Source organism: Gymnodraco acuticeps, unplaced genomic scaffold, assembly GCF_902827175.1.
Source record: "Gymnodraco acuticeps unplaced genomic scaffold, fGymAcu1.1, whole genome shotgun sequence".
Lineage (NCBI taxonomy): Eukaryota > Metazoa > Chordata > Actinopteri > Perciformes > Bathydraconidae > Gymnodraco > Gymnodraco acuticeps.
The window spans coordinates 172,509-185,000 of NW_022991415.1; the positions used below are offsets into that span (position 1 = coordinate 172,509).

Here is a 12,492-nt window from a genome sequence, read left to right on the forward strand (position 1 = left end):
CATAGAACCGTAGTTACAGCCGTAACTATCGTTATAATTAAATAGCCAGCAGCAGTAAATAAAGTCACAAAAAGTAGCTCATAGTACCAGCTATGATGAACACATTGCTAAAAAATAAATACATCCAGTAATTTATTATATATATTTTTGTGAAATGGGACACGCATAATGAGTACTTTTACTTTTGGAACTTTAAGTATATTTTGATGCCAAATTGCCAATACTTTTGTTCTTTTACTTCATTAATATTCGAATGCAGGACTTGTACTTGTAACAGTATCTTTACACTGTAAGTACTTCTTCCACCACTGACTGATACACATCCATATGGGTGAGGTACTTCATTCAGCCAGTGGTCTTTTTACATATGAATATTTACAGACTTCTGGTTATAGACCTACAGCACTTGAGATATATACAGTATAGTGATAACATGAATGAAACCTTGGCCCACTTGGTGGTGGATGTAAGGTGTTTCTAACGCAGTGTGCATCTCTGCCAGTAAACTCAAATATAATCAAACTCAAACTAGGCAGCGCTGGTGAAATATGAGTTATGGGCTCCGGGTCCAATAGTATTTCTTTGAGTGAAATGCCCCGGATATATATGACAGCTAGGATAGGAGCTGTTTACATTCTCTAGATGCTAAAGTAATGCACTTTGAAGTTCCTTTCTCATATTAAGAAAAGGAGATCATGCCTTCCCACGATTCCTTGCGGCAGCACTATTTAAAGCAGCGCAGCATTCTGCTCTCAATAACTACACTAGTGAGTCATTCCAAAGAGTCAGCTTACACAATACAACCTGCAACTGGCTCACTGTAATGGTGTGCACTTACACTCAGGTTATTAGTTATCCCTGTTGTTTTACAAGTCAAAAGGTCTGCTGTGAAACAGGTCGACTCTCAGAGAAGATATTTATCATTAAGTATCTGGGTATGTCAGACAAGAAACAAGAAATGCCAGATCAGAATGATCGAAGTCATTTAGAAAAAGTGTCTTCACTTATTAATGAACCTTGTTCACCTATCTGTATAAACGTATATTCACCAGATCAGAGTTTAACTTGTGTTATTGTTGTTATTTCTATTCATACTTTAACTACATTTAAAACAAATTGTATTATCCCTGTGTATATTCTCATTTGTTCTCTCTTATTCTGTTGCTACTATAACACCTGAATTTCCCTACAGGGATCAATAAAGGTCCATCTTATCTTATCTTAATTGGTCATGTGATGTGTTTATATTAGAAAGTAACAGTGACAGACATTAGATTTTTCTCTCCACTCTCTATAACAGTATCAGTCTTAGTTTGCTCTTCCATATTCCCCTGTTTCACTTGCATTATGTTGGTGCAAAAGAACATATTAAGTGCCACACATAAGCCAAATGACAGTAAGTACATATCCTTTTGCTGAATCCAAAACCCTTTTCCATTGGAACAACCTCTAAGATGCTCTTAATCCCATTCCACTCTGGACTCAATCTGTTAAAGTTTCCAGAGCGAGTGAAGGCTGTTGAGGCTCAGTCCTCAGCTCTTTTTTCACTAACACACATCTGGCAAACCCCTCTCATGCTGGCCTGCTGCTCCCACCCAACACAGAGAACTGAACAACACCACCGACAGCATGGCTGACCCTTCACACTATCACTGTGCCACTAAGTTAATGGTACTATGGAAGGTGATCAGATAAAAAGGTTTGCAACTTTGGACACAATGAATGTTTCATTTTTTGTGCTGCAGGGTCAATATACTACCAGGAACTGGCACTATGGACTGGAACAGCATAAAATGTATTTTAACAACAGTACATAATGAAAAAATATTTAGAGACATTTTAGTGTTTAAACAAAGTATTGCTAAACTTCCCAAAATAATCTGCAAAAGATGAAATAAAGGTAGAGGGAGGTATGTTGCAATATAAATCCATACACTTTGAAGAATGAATACTAGTTTCTTTATTATTACAATATTAATTTGTTCAGTTATTATCATGTCATGGTTATGAAGCTAACATGTCAAAAGAAAAATGATGAATTCATTTCTTCTTTTTAGACTTAAGGAACGGTAGATCTTGTTTGTTCATGCTACATCATCTTGTTTTTTTTTAGTGTTACTAAATAGACACATTTTTACCTGTTTGGAGCTGTCCCATTGGCTGCTTCTCAGCTTCAGCTATTGGCTGTTGGAGCTCGGCTCCTCCCCCTTCTCCTCCAGGTCCTGCAGGTTGTCAGTGGGTTTCACAGCTGTCAGTAAAAGAAACACAAATGACAAACTGTTAAAGTGTCAATGATTCAAATGACTGAGCGATGATCGGTTTATTGACATTATTCTACATCAGAACCAGTGCGTACATCGCTAATGATATCTTTACTCAAGATAAAGCAGAGTCCCTTAGTCAAAGTAAATCTAGAATCTAGCAAATCCCAAACTAAAAATAAAATAAACACAGGAACAGAGGCCCTAATGCAATCCTGTTTATTTTCTGGCAGTAAGATATAAGGAGTTAGGAAAAAGTAAATTATTATCAGCCTGTATTTATTATACTCCTCAGTCCATAATGGCCGAACATTTCGCAGAACGACACACCAGCATGCGTCATGGTTGATGGGAGTTCACCTGATGAGTTCACAGGGTGCTCTTCCACTTCCTGTGTCTACACATGGCATTTCCCTTTTATCACCGCCTTTAACATCAATGTACAGCAGCCATTACTTATCTATTAATTATATTAGCTTCATTTGTAATGTAATGGTTAAAATACTCTTTTCACTAGCTCTGCCACTATAACCACACCTCCTTTTTGAGGCATACTTCAGTCATCACTGACTGTAGGACATTAGAAGTGAAGCAGAGGACCCGACAATGACATCCTTTAACAGAAGAAATGGTCACCTTCCCATGCATGAAGGGGCAGTGACAACCCCTAACTGATTCTACTCATTCTCCGGTCACCTGTGTGGTTTTACACATTTCAACTTCTTATTTTTTCCACCCATATGGTCTTATTTTCCTTTCAGTTGTTACCACTGCGTAGCTTTTCCTGGTTTGAATCTTGATCAAATTCCATTCTTTTACCAGCTGACCTCATCTCTTATGTTCAATCTGAATTTACTTTAAAATAAAAAAATTCTATATTGATTCTGACTCTTCTACATCCAACTCACAAGTTTATCATTGCTTTGAGAAAAAAGATGATTAATTTACCCCTTTTAGAAGGGAAGATATAGTCATCTGTTCTGGGCATGTCATTTTCGAGCCTGAGACCTTAAAAACAGGCTTGGGGCTTAACAGGTTAATGACTCAGTGTAGTGGTCCAGATGGTCCCTCAGTGGGAGCTGGAGTCCCACCAAATGACCTCTGCCTACCACACACACACACACACACCCACACACCCACACACACACACACCACACACACACACACACACACACACCACCCACAACACACACAGCCACACACACACACACACACACACACACACACACACACACACACACACACACCACACACCACACACACACACACACACACACACACACACCACACACACACACACACACACACACACACACACCCACACACACCACACACACACCACACACACACACACACACACACACACACACACACACACACACACACACACACACACACACACACACACACACACACACACACCACACACCACACACACACACCTCAGTAGGGAACAACCCTTAAAGTCAGCAACTCTCAAAGTCTTTAGTCTTCAGCAAAGACATCTGTTGATCCTGCAGTGTGTTGAACACCAGCTCTTTATCATTTCAGCAGTAGGTACCCCATTGACCATGGCAACGATGTAATTATGTGACATTCACATACCCTCTATAGTTGTTATACAGTATGTCATTTAAAGAAATGTGAAAAACAAAAGAGAAAGTAATGTAATGTAAAAACAAGAAAATGATTTCCCTATTAAAGTAACTAGCGAGAAAGACGCCATGTTGGCAACACTGACAGTCTGTCCCTTCAATCCTCCGTCCAAATGTACTCCCTAAAAAGTGATCATTATGGAAGTAGAATATCATGATAAGTAAAGATAAATGAACATGGCTAAGGTTAGTAAACACACCGGTCAAGCTAGCAGCTTTTTGAAAGGATCTGGTTAGACCCACTAAAGTGGTTTGGTGATGACCTATTTTTGTAGGCTAACCCAGGAGTTAACATTGCAAGGGCTCACTCAGCCAAAAGCAATGGATTTTCCATTGAATTAAAAAAATATTGCAGAAAATAGGATCTTTGGCAAACAGACATTTGTAATACCTACATGTTTTGTTAAGCAGAAAAATAAAAAAACAATAGTTTTAACAAGGGAGCTGAAAGGGCTAAAATAACAAATCAATTCTGGGGTTATAGGACTATTCCTGCTCAGGTTCAGCTGGCTTCAGCATCAGGAAAATACCTGAGCAGCCAACAAACAAATCTTGTGAGTTGTGTGGTGAGTAAGGAGAAGGGACATATAGAAATATAGGAGTATAGGAACCTGTGTGATAGAAAGGCAGTGATTGGACTGATACATGTCATATATTAAACTCTTTATGGAGCTTAAGTGTTGACAGATCAACATATCGAGGTTAAATCTGGATAGGAGAGAAGTGAACGAGCAGCCCTCTCATTATCCACAATGAGGTTCACTTGGGCAAAGCGTCATACACATTATGTTATCTTAGTCTCTGCAGAAGTAGATATCCACTACGGAATTTTATATTCTTCCTAGTACATAGTGTTTCTCCTAGTCACAATATTCTCAGTAAATCCTAGAATATGACGTTTTTATAAGAATTTCCCTTAACAAATAAGACCAGATAATTTGTGAATATTAAAGTTATTCACAAGCCCTTAAGAAAGCTCCTTAGGTGAATGAAAGGGAACAGACTTTGTTTGTATTAAGATATCCTGATATGGATCCACCGTGAGGTATGAATGGATGTTGTTATCCAGCATGTGCACTAGCTTTCCTCTGTTGTTGTGTGATGTTTACTGTGGCCACTTCCGGTGTTAAAGGGGCACGGTCCGGGGGAAACAAGCCTTGCTAGGAACAATCTCAGGTTTGTGCGGTTAACTTTATTGGCTACAAACAAACTAGACTGTTTACTCTGCATGTCAGACCAATTGTAGAGATAGGAGCCCTGTCTGCTCAGGAACATAAGTTAGATTATAGGTTAATGTCATACGGAAGTGACATATTTTTTTGGAGTCCTGCTGCTAGTTCTCGTTTTAGGAACAAGCTTAGGAAAGGGAATGTGTTTGGCTCTCCTTTTTGAGAGCATTTTTTTTGGGGAGAATTTGGGTGTTAGGTCCTACTATATGTTTATTTTTTGTTGTTGTTCGTTTCTCCTGCTTTCCATTAAATAGGCTGCATACCCTCTTCATGTACTTCAGGCTCATATTTTTGATGGTTAATTAACAGGAAATGGTGAAGCATGTCTAAGACTTGTCTCCTGGAATGTTAAGGGCATGAATGCCCCGGTTAAAAGAGGCAGAATTTTTCCCACTTAAAACACCTTAAAACGAAATTGCCTTTCTACAGGAAACTCATCTGACCACTAAGGACCACCATAGGTTAAAGGCATCATGGGTTGGCCAAACCTTTCATTCCAATTTCAGTAGTAGAGCAAGAGGCGCAGCTATTGTGATGCATAAAAAATACAGTTCAGCCCGACAGGTTATAGCGGATCCTCAAGGCGCTTTGTGATAGTTTCTGGTTCCCTCAATAATGTCAATGTTGTTCTCGCCAATCTATATGCGCCCAACTGGGATGATGAAGCATTCATGGGAAAGTGATATCATTATTACCAGACCTAAGCTCCCACCATTTGATTTTGGGCGGTGATCTCAACTGTACAATGGACCCGCTTTTAGACAAATCTAGCCCAAAACGGGACTCCCCCTCTAAAATGGCTAAAGCCATCTCATTATTTATGAGTCAAACAGGTGTGTGGACCCATGGCGTTCTCTCCACCCCAAAGCGAAACAGTTTTCTTTCTACTCCTTGGTTCACAAAACATTTCGAGAATCGACTATTTTTTTATCGATAACTATTTTCTTCCCGCTGTAAAAAACATAGAATACTCACCAATAGTGATATCCGACCATTGTTACTTGACCTCTCATTCACCACTGTTACAAAGTCCCCCCTGGAGACTGAACGGCACACTGTTAACGATGATCGATTCTGTGAAACAATCTCTAAAGCTATTGATGATTTCCTTATAACCAATATGTCTGATGGGATATCACTATCTCTTTTGTGGGAGACGTTAAAAGCTGTGATCCGAGGAGAGACTATCTCTTACTCTGCAGGCAAAACAAAATGAAAACAAAGCAAAAGCAGTTAGAACTTTTGGGCAGTATAGCAAAACTAGATTCAACTCTCAACATGTCCATCCCCTGAACTAGATAAAGAAAGGCAAAATCTTCAGATGGAATACAATTTACTTTCAACGCAAGAGACTGAGAAATTGATTTTAAGATCGCGTGGATTTCAGTATGGACATGGGGAGAAGGCGGGTGTCTCCTAGCGCACCAAATTAAGAGCCAGTCGGCCTCCCAACAAATTAAACAAATACGGACCCCTACTCGTGAACTCACAACAATCCCATCTGTTATCAATGACACCTTTAAAACATTTTACTCTGGACTATATGCCTCACAAGCCCCTGTCGATAATGCAGACAGAACTACATTCTTGGATGATCTGGAATTTCCTTCCATAACTCCAGCTCAGGAGGGTGAGTTGGATCAACCTCTAAAGCCCAGCTGATTCGATCAGGCTGATCCAGAGTGGCAAGGCCCCGGGCCCAGGCGGCTATCCAATTGAGTTTTATAAAACATTTATTGATAAATTGACCCCCCTTCTTTTGAGAATGTTCCAGGATTCTCTGGACCAGGGAACGTTACCACAAACTCTCACTGAGGCGGTAGTAATCTTATTATTAAAACCAGGCAAGGCAAAATCTGAATGTAGCTCCTATCGCCCCATCTCCCTTCTGAATGCGGACTATAAGATCCTGGCTAAAATACTAGCCATACGCCTTGAATCAGTCACGCCACACATCATATCATTAGACCACACTGGGTTTATGAAAGGCTGATACTCCTTCTCAACATCCTCCTCTCTCCTGCATCCAAGGAGACACCAGACGTGGTGGTCTCATTGGATGCAGAGAAAGCGTTCGACAGGGTGGAGTGGGGCTTTCTATTTGAGGTCCTTAAGAGGTTCAGCCTCGGATCCAAATTTGTGTCCTGGATAGCACTGTAATACTCTTCACCCAAGGCTTCAGTGAGTACTAACGGGATGAATTCTCAATATTTTACACTAGGTAGAGGTACTCGCCAGGGTTGCTCTCTAAGCCCGTTACTATTCGCCATGACGACCGAACCCCTATCAATTGCGCTTAAATCGGCCAGCTTTACACAAGGAATTACCAGATATGGTTCACAACACATACTCTCGTTATACGCTGACGATTTACTATTGTTCATTTCTAACCCTATATCTACCATTCCTCAGATAATAGATCTGTTAACCCAATTCGGAACCTTCTCAGGGTACAAGCTAAACTTTTCCAAGAGTGAGTGCTTCCCTGTAAATGACCTGGCCCTTCAGATCCCCGATAGACTCATCCCCTTTAAGATGTCTAGGAGTAATTTGAAGTACTTAGGCGTGAATATAAGTGAAAAACTCTCAGACCTTTACAAAAACAACGTCCCACTACTAATTGACAAACTCAAATTTGATTTGGAAAGGTGGAATAATTTACATTTAACTATCGCTGGGAGGGTAAACTGTATAAAAATGAATGTGCTCCCTCGCTTCCTGTACCTCTTTCAATGTCTGCCAGTCTTCCTACCCAAATCAATTTTTCGTAAAATAGACACACTAATTTCCTCTTTTTTATGGCAAGGGAAGACTCCTAGAATTAGGAGAGAGCTTTTACAAAGGCACAGATCTACAGGAGGATTGGCGCTTCCAAATATAAGACACTACTATTGGGCAGCCAATATCCACAAAGTAATTTTATGGACCAAGGAAGCAACATTGAGTTGGTGTGAGCTTGAAGCCAAATCCTGTCCCAATACCTCACTTTTGGCTTTGCTTACATCTACATTACCCAGCCGGCCAACTCAATATTCGAATAACCCGATAGTTGTTTCCACCCTAAGAATATGGTCCCAATTTAGAAAGGCTCATGGACTTTATGGATCCTCTATTCATAGTCCCATTCACAACAACCGTCTCTTTCTCCCCCCTTACACTGATGGGGCCTTCTCTATGTGGCAGAGATTAGGCCTTATCAGAGTAAGGGACCTTTACATCAACAATATTTTCGGTAGCTTTAGCCAACTCTCTGACAAATGTAGCCTCCCAGACTCTCATCTATTTCGCTACTTCCAGGTCCGTAACTGGGTTAAACTAAATAACCCTTCATTCCCCAATATCCCTCCGGATTCAATAATTGACTCAATTCTGAACACTAACAACCGAAAAAGGTCTGGTTTCAAGAATTTACAATTCCATCTCTCGTCTCACAGAAACATTGCTTGGTCAAATCAAACAAGATTGGGAAGATGAACTAGTCCAAGCAATAGATGATGATGTCTGGGATGGCGCATTAGCGAGAGTGAACAATAGTACGTCCTGTTCCAGGCTCAACCTTATACAACTAAAAGTTGTCCACCGTATCTACATATTGGGAAACATATTGACTGTATACATGTAAACTCATTGTGCCTGACTCAATAAAAACAAAATTGAAAGGGAACGGACTCAAGGACAAATACAAAAAGAAAGAGTTAGGACAAATATTTTCCAAAAGCTGAATGCCAGTGAGTTAATGACACGTTTTGGACTGGATTGTGCTGGGATAATAATAATGTTTCTGGTCGACTTTAATACAGCTGCCAGATAGTTAGTACTCAAATGTGTATTCCTTGGACAAGTTGCTTGAGAATTTACATAAATCCCTACTAAAATAGAACTCTTCAATTTTTGTGAATTTGGCTTCAGATGTTAAAGCTTTAAACCATTTGTGCCGTGTTCAGTTTGTTAGAGTCACCAGAACATTGGGAAACAGCAGATGTCAGAATTATCTGTGTGTGCATGTGTGTGTGACAGGGGTTTTTCCAGCTCACTGATAATGGCTCCTCCAGCCGGACTCAGCAGTATTAAACACACACGTTACGTCACTGGTGTGTTCATGTTCCTATAGAACACAGTGTTCTGGACTGGCTTGTGGCTGCTGTTGCTCAGCAGCCACAAGCCAGTCCAGAGTCAGACCTCTTTACTAAACCCCCTCCTGATGTCTGTTTCACTGCCGTGTCTTATTAACATCTTAGACACACTCAAATATTCTGTTGGTACTGTTATGGGGGGATATAGAAGACTCTCATCAGTTTTATTTTAAAGGAATGCATCATAAAAAGGTGCAAGCATGGCATGTCTAGCTGTAGTCTGAAAGTAAGGAAGCCCATACACCACATTGGGATCAGAGCATGATTGACTTTGGGTGTAAAGATACTCTAAATCCATGGTTGGGTTTGGTTTGGTTAGGTGTGTGTATTTCTGAGTTTGTTTTCAGGTGGCTGATTTGCGTGTGGGGGTGAAGGGTTCCCTCCTGAGAAGCGATTCTGAGAAAGTTCTCAGAGGAGCGGCTTACAGAATGAGAATGCTGTAAGCTATCTCTCTCTTTCTACCATACTCGCCAGTGGTTAAACCCAACATGCACATGAGATATAACTTTAGCTAAATCTTAAAAATACATTTAATAAGATGTTTACTGCAGGAGCGCCAGGTTAACCAGGACAGGCAGGGCTCACAGAACATTGAGTGTGGGGGTGAATGAAAAAACATTGGAACACTTTTCCAGGTTCTCCTGCTCAGAGATCAGCTGCTGGGCTCTCAGAAGAGGGGGAGGAAAAGAGAGGCTCCGTTTATTATTCTTATATTATTATATACAGTCGTTATCAATTTGTTTTAAAGCTCAATAAATAACAATGAAGACCTTTGACCGGAACTTTTCTAATTTTGTCCGGAAGATTTAAACTTTAACGGACATGTTGACTGGCGGAAAAAAAATCGTAAACTCTGCCGCACGGTTCCCTCGTCCCTGGAAGTCGGTTGTTGTTTTTCATCTGCTGGTGGACTACCGGAGATATTTACAGCAGGAGCAAACGCTGTCCACCGCGGAGAAATAAACAGAAGGGCAACCATGCGCAGGAAGTCTTCTTCGCTGCTTTTGGTGTATTTTGTGGCAGAAGTACAGCGCCACAATACAGGCCCAGCATATGTACTACAGCGTCTCCAGCGCTTTCGAGTGGTCTCGTGATGACGGACACGTTTCTGGTGCCTATTGCGTGTGGACAGTAGCGTGGCGTGGGGAAAAAATTAGGGGAAGCCAATAATACGTCCTTTCTTTTGTGTCGGGGGTGTGGTGGTCAATGTAATAACGTAACCAGATGAGTGATTACAGCAGCCGGTATCATTTTACACACATTTGTATCAGATGCAGGACTTACACACGCCTGTTATCTAACCGACAGGTCCGCACGCACTCTCCAGCTGAAACTCTAATAAGCATTCATTCACAAACTAAATCAGGAGACCTTTAACGTTTTACGTCCGATTCGCTCCTTTTTTCCTCGCTGTACACAGCTCCAGTTTGGGCATCGGCCTGTCATCAGATTGTATTTGTTGTTGCTGCTGTAGCGGAAGTTTAGTACAATTATTTTTGATGAAATACTCCAAATCTCCACCCTCCATAATTGCACTTGCTTCAGTTGCTTGCTACTTTCTAACGGCGGTGAGAGTGATGCAGTGTATCTATCTTCTATCCATTAGATTTATGATTCGAAAATGATAAAAGTAGGGTTAGACATGTGGATATTATCCGACTGAATAAAACGTGCATTTATCAAACAGGTTCGTTTTCCACTGACCTTATTTCGAGCTATTTTCCTAAATCCTATGGAGAAATCCCCATTGCTTTTTTGTCGAGGGAAACATGCCGCAGCTTACTTCCGGATTTTAGGATGCGTCACTGCAACACTAAATTGATGCGATTTGATTGGATTGTGAGGCAAGGGAAGCCAGCCGCCTCTGGCTTCCCTTGGCATGGCCCTGACCAATCACAGGTTGGCAGGGGCATCAGGTAAGCCTCATCTGATTGGTCAATCCCTCCATTTTTTTCACCAAGGGAAGCCAGATTCGGCTGGCCTCCTCTCGCAACAGTGAGTGCAATCTACTGTTTCACCATAACCATTAGAGGGGCGCTGTTTTGTTTCACTCTTTGTAAAATATTCAATGAGAATGGGGGAGAGACGGGCCGGCAGCAACACACAGCAAAGGAGAATTATCGAAACAAAACAAAGTGTTTTTATTTATTTATTTAAATTATAACTACAATCCGAAAAAACAGGGGAAGCCTGGCTTCCCTTGGCCTCCGGGAGAAAACGCCACTGCGTGTGGACGGAAGTTTTTTTGTATTTGGTTCGTTTGCGTTACCGTTCTTGTGTGGCTCCAGTCTTAACCTCCGTCAATTGACCTTCCGCTGTACCCTGTTAATCTGCCACCCCCCCTTCTCCTCCCACACATTCTCAGCAGGCACTGAGGTGGACAGGCTGCTCCAGAGCAGGAGTCCTCAGCAAAGGCCCCGCCAACAGGGATCAACCATGTGATAGAGAAAACCCACACACTCATTATGAGGTACCTATAATACTAAAATGTAACAGGCATTTAATAGGAAACCTGTGCAGCTAATGTTGTATTTATTCAAGTTTAAAATCATATCAAAGACAAGTAAATCCAAATCGGAAAAAACGTGCAAGATTGGCCATCAATGTAACCCTTGCCCTGCATTACATATATACACAACACTTCTCAGACTAAGAAGGCTTCTCAATACTCTAATTTCCCCTCCTCGACTCCTATCCTCGTGTCTTAGTCCCGCCCGCAGGAGATGCAAGCGGAGGAGCCGAGGAGTGGAACCGAGGAGAGAGAAGGGGAAGCAGCAGGCGGTTAGAGAAATGAGAACTCCTCTCTTCTGAGCGGTTATTTTAAAGAGTCCATTAATGATGAGGCACAGCAGCCCTCTGTCTGATGGACAGATGTGTTCATGATGACTTATATATTTACTTTGATTCATTCACAGTGCGGATAATGAGACAATAACAGGCTACAGATGAGGACAATACACACACAAATATATTTATATAAATATATACAATTTAAAGTATGAGAGCACTCTCATAATAACGTAACACAATCAGAGACTGGATATATCCCCCCCTCTCTCTGGTCGCTGAAATGGGGAATTGAAATTACGGGCCAAAAGTTGTATTTACAAGTAGGCCTATTAAAAGTAAGCAGAGGACACCAAACCAACTGAGACCTGTCTGTCTGCCGCATCTACGCACTGTACCACACACACCTACACACTGTACCATACAC

General features: G+C 41.2%; 1 protein-coding gene across 1 annotated transcript in view; it reads right to left on the reverse strand.

The window, feature by feature from the left end:
- Positions 1-12,492, reverse strand: part of fam110b (family with sequence similarity 110 member B) — a 61,740-nt gene that overhangs the window by 32,623 nt on the left and 16,625 nt on the right. Inside the window, 1 exon segment of the mRNA XM_034195795.1 lies at positions 2,139-2,248. The gene's annotated coding sequence lies outside the window, so the exon portion shown is untranslated.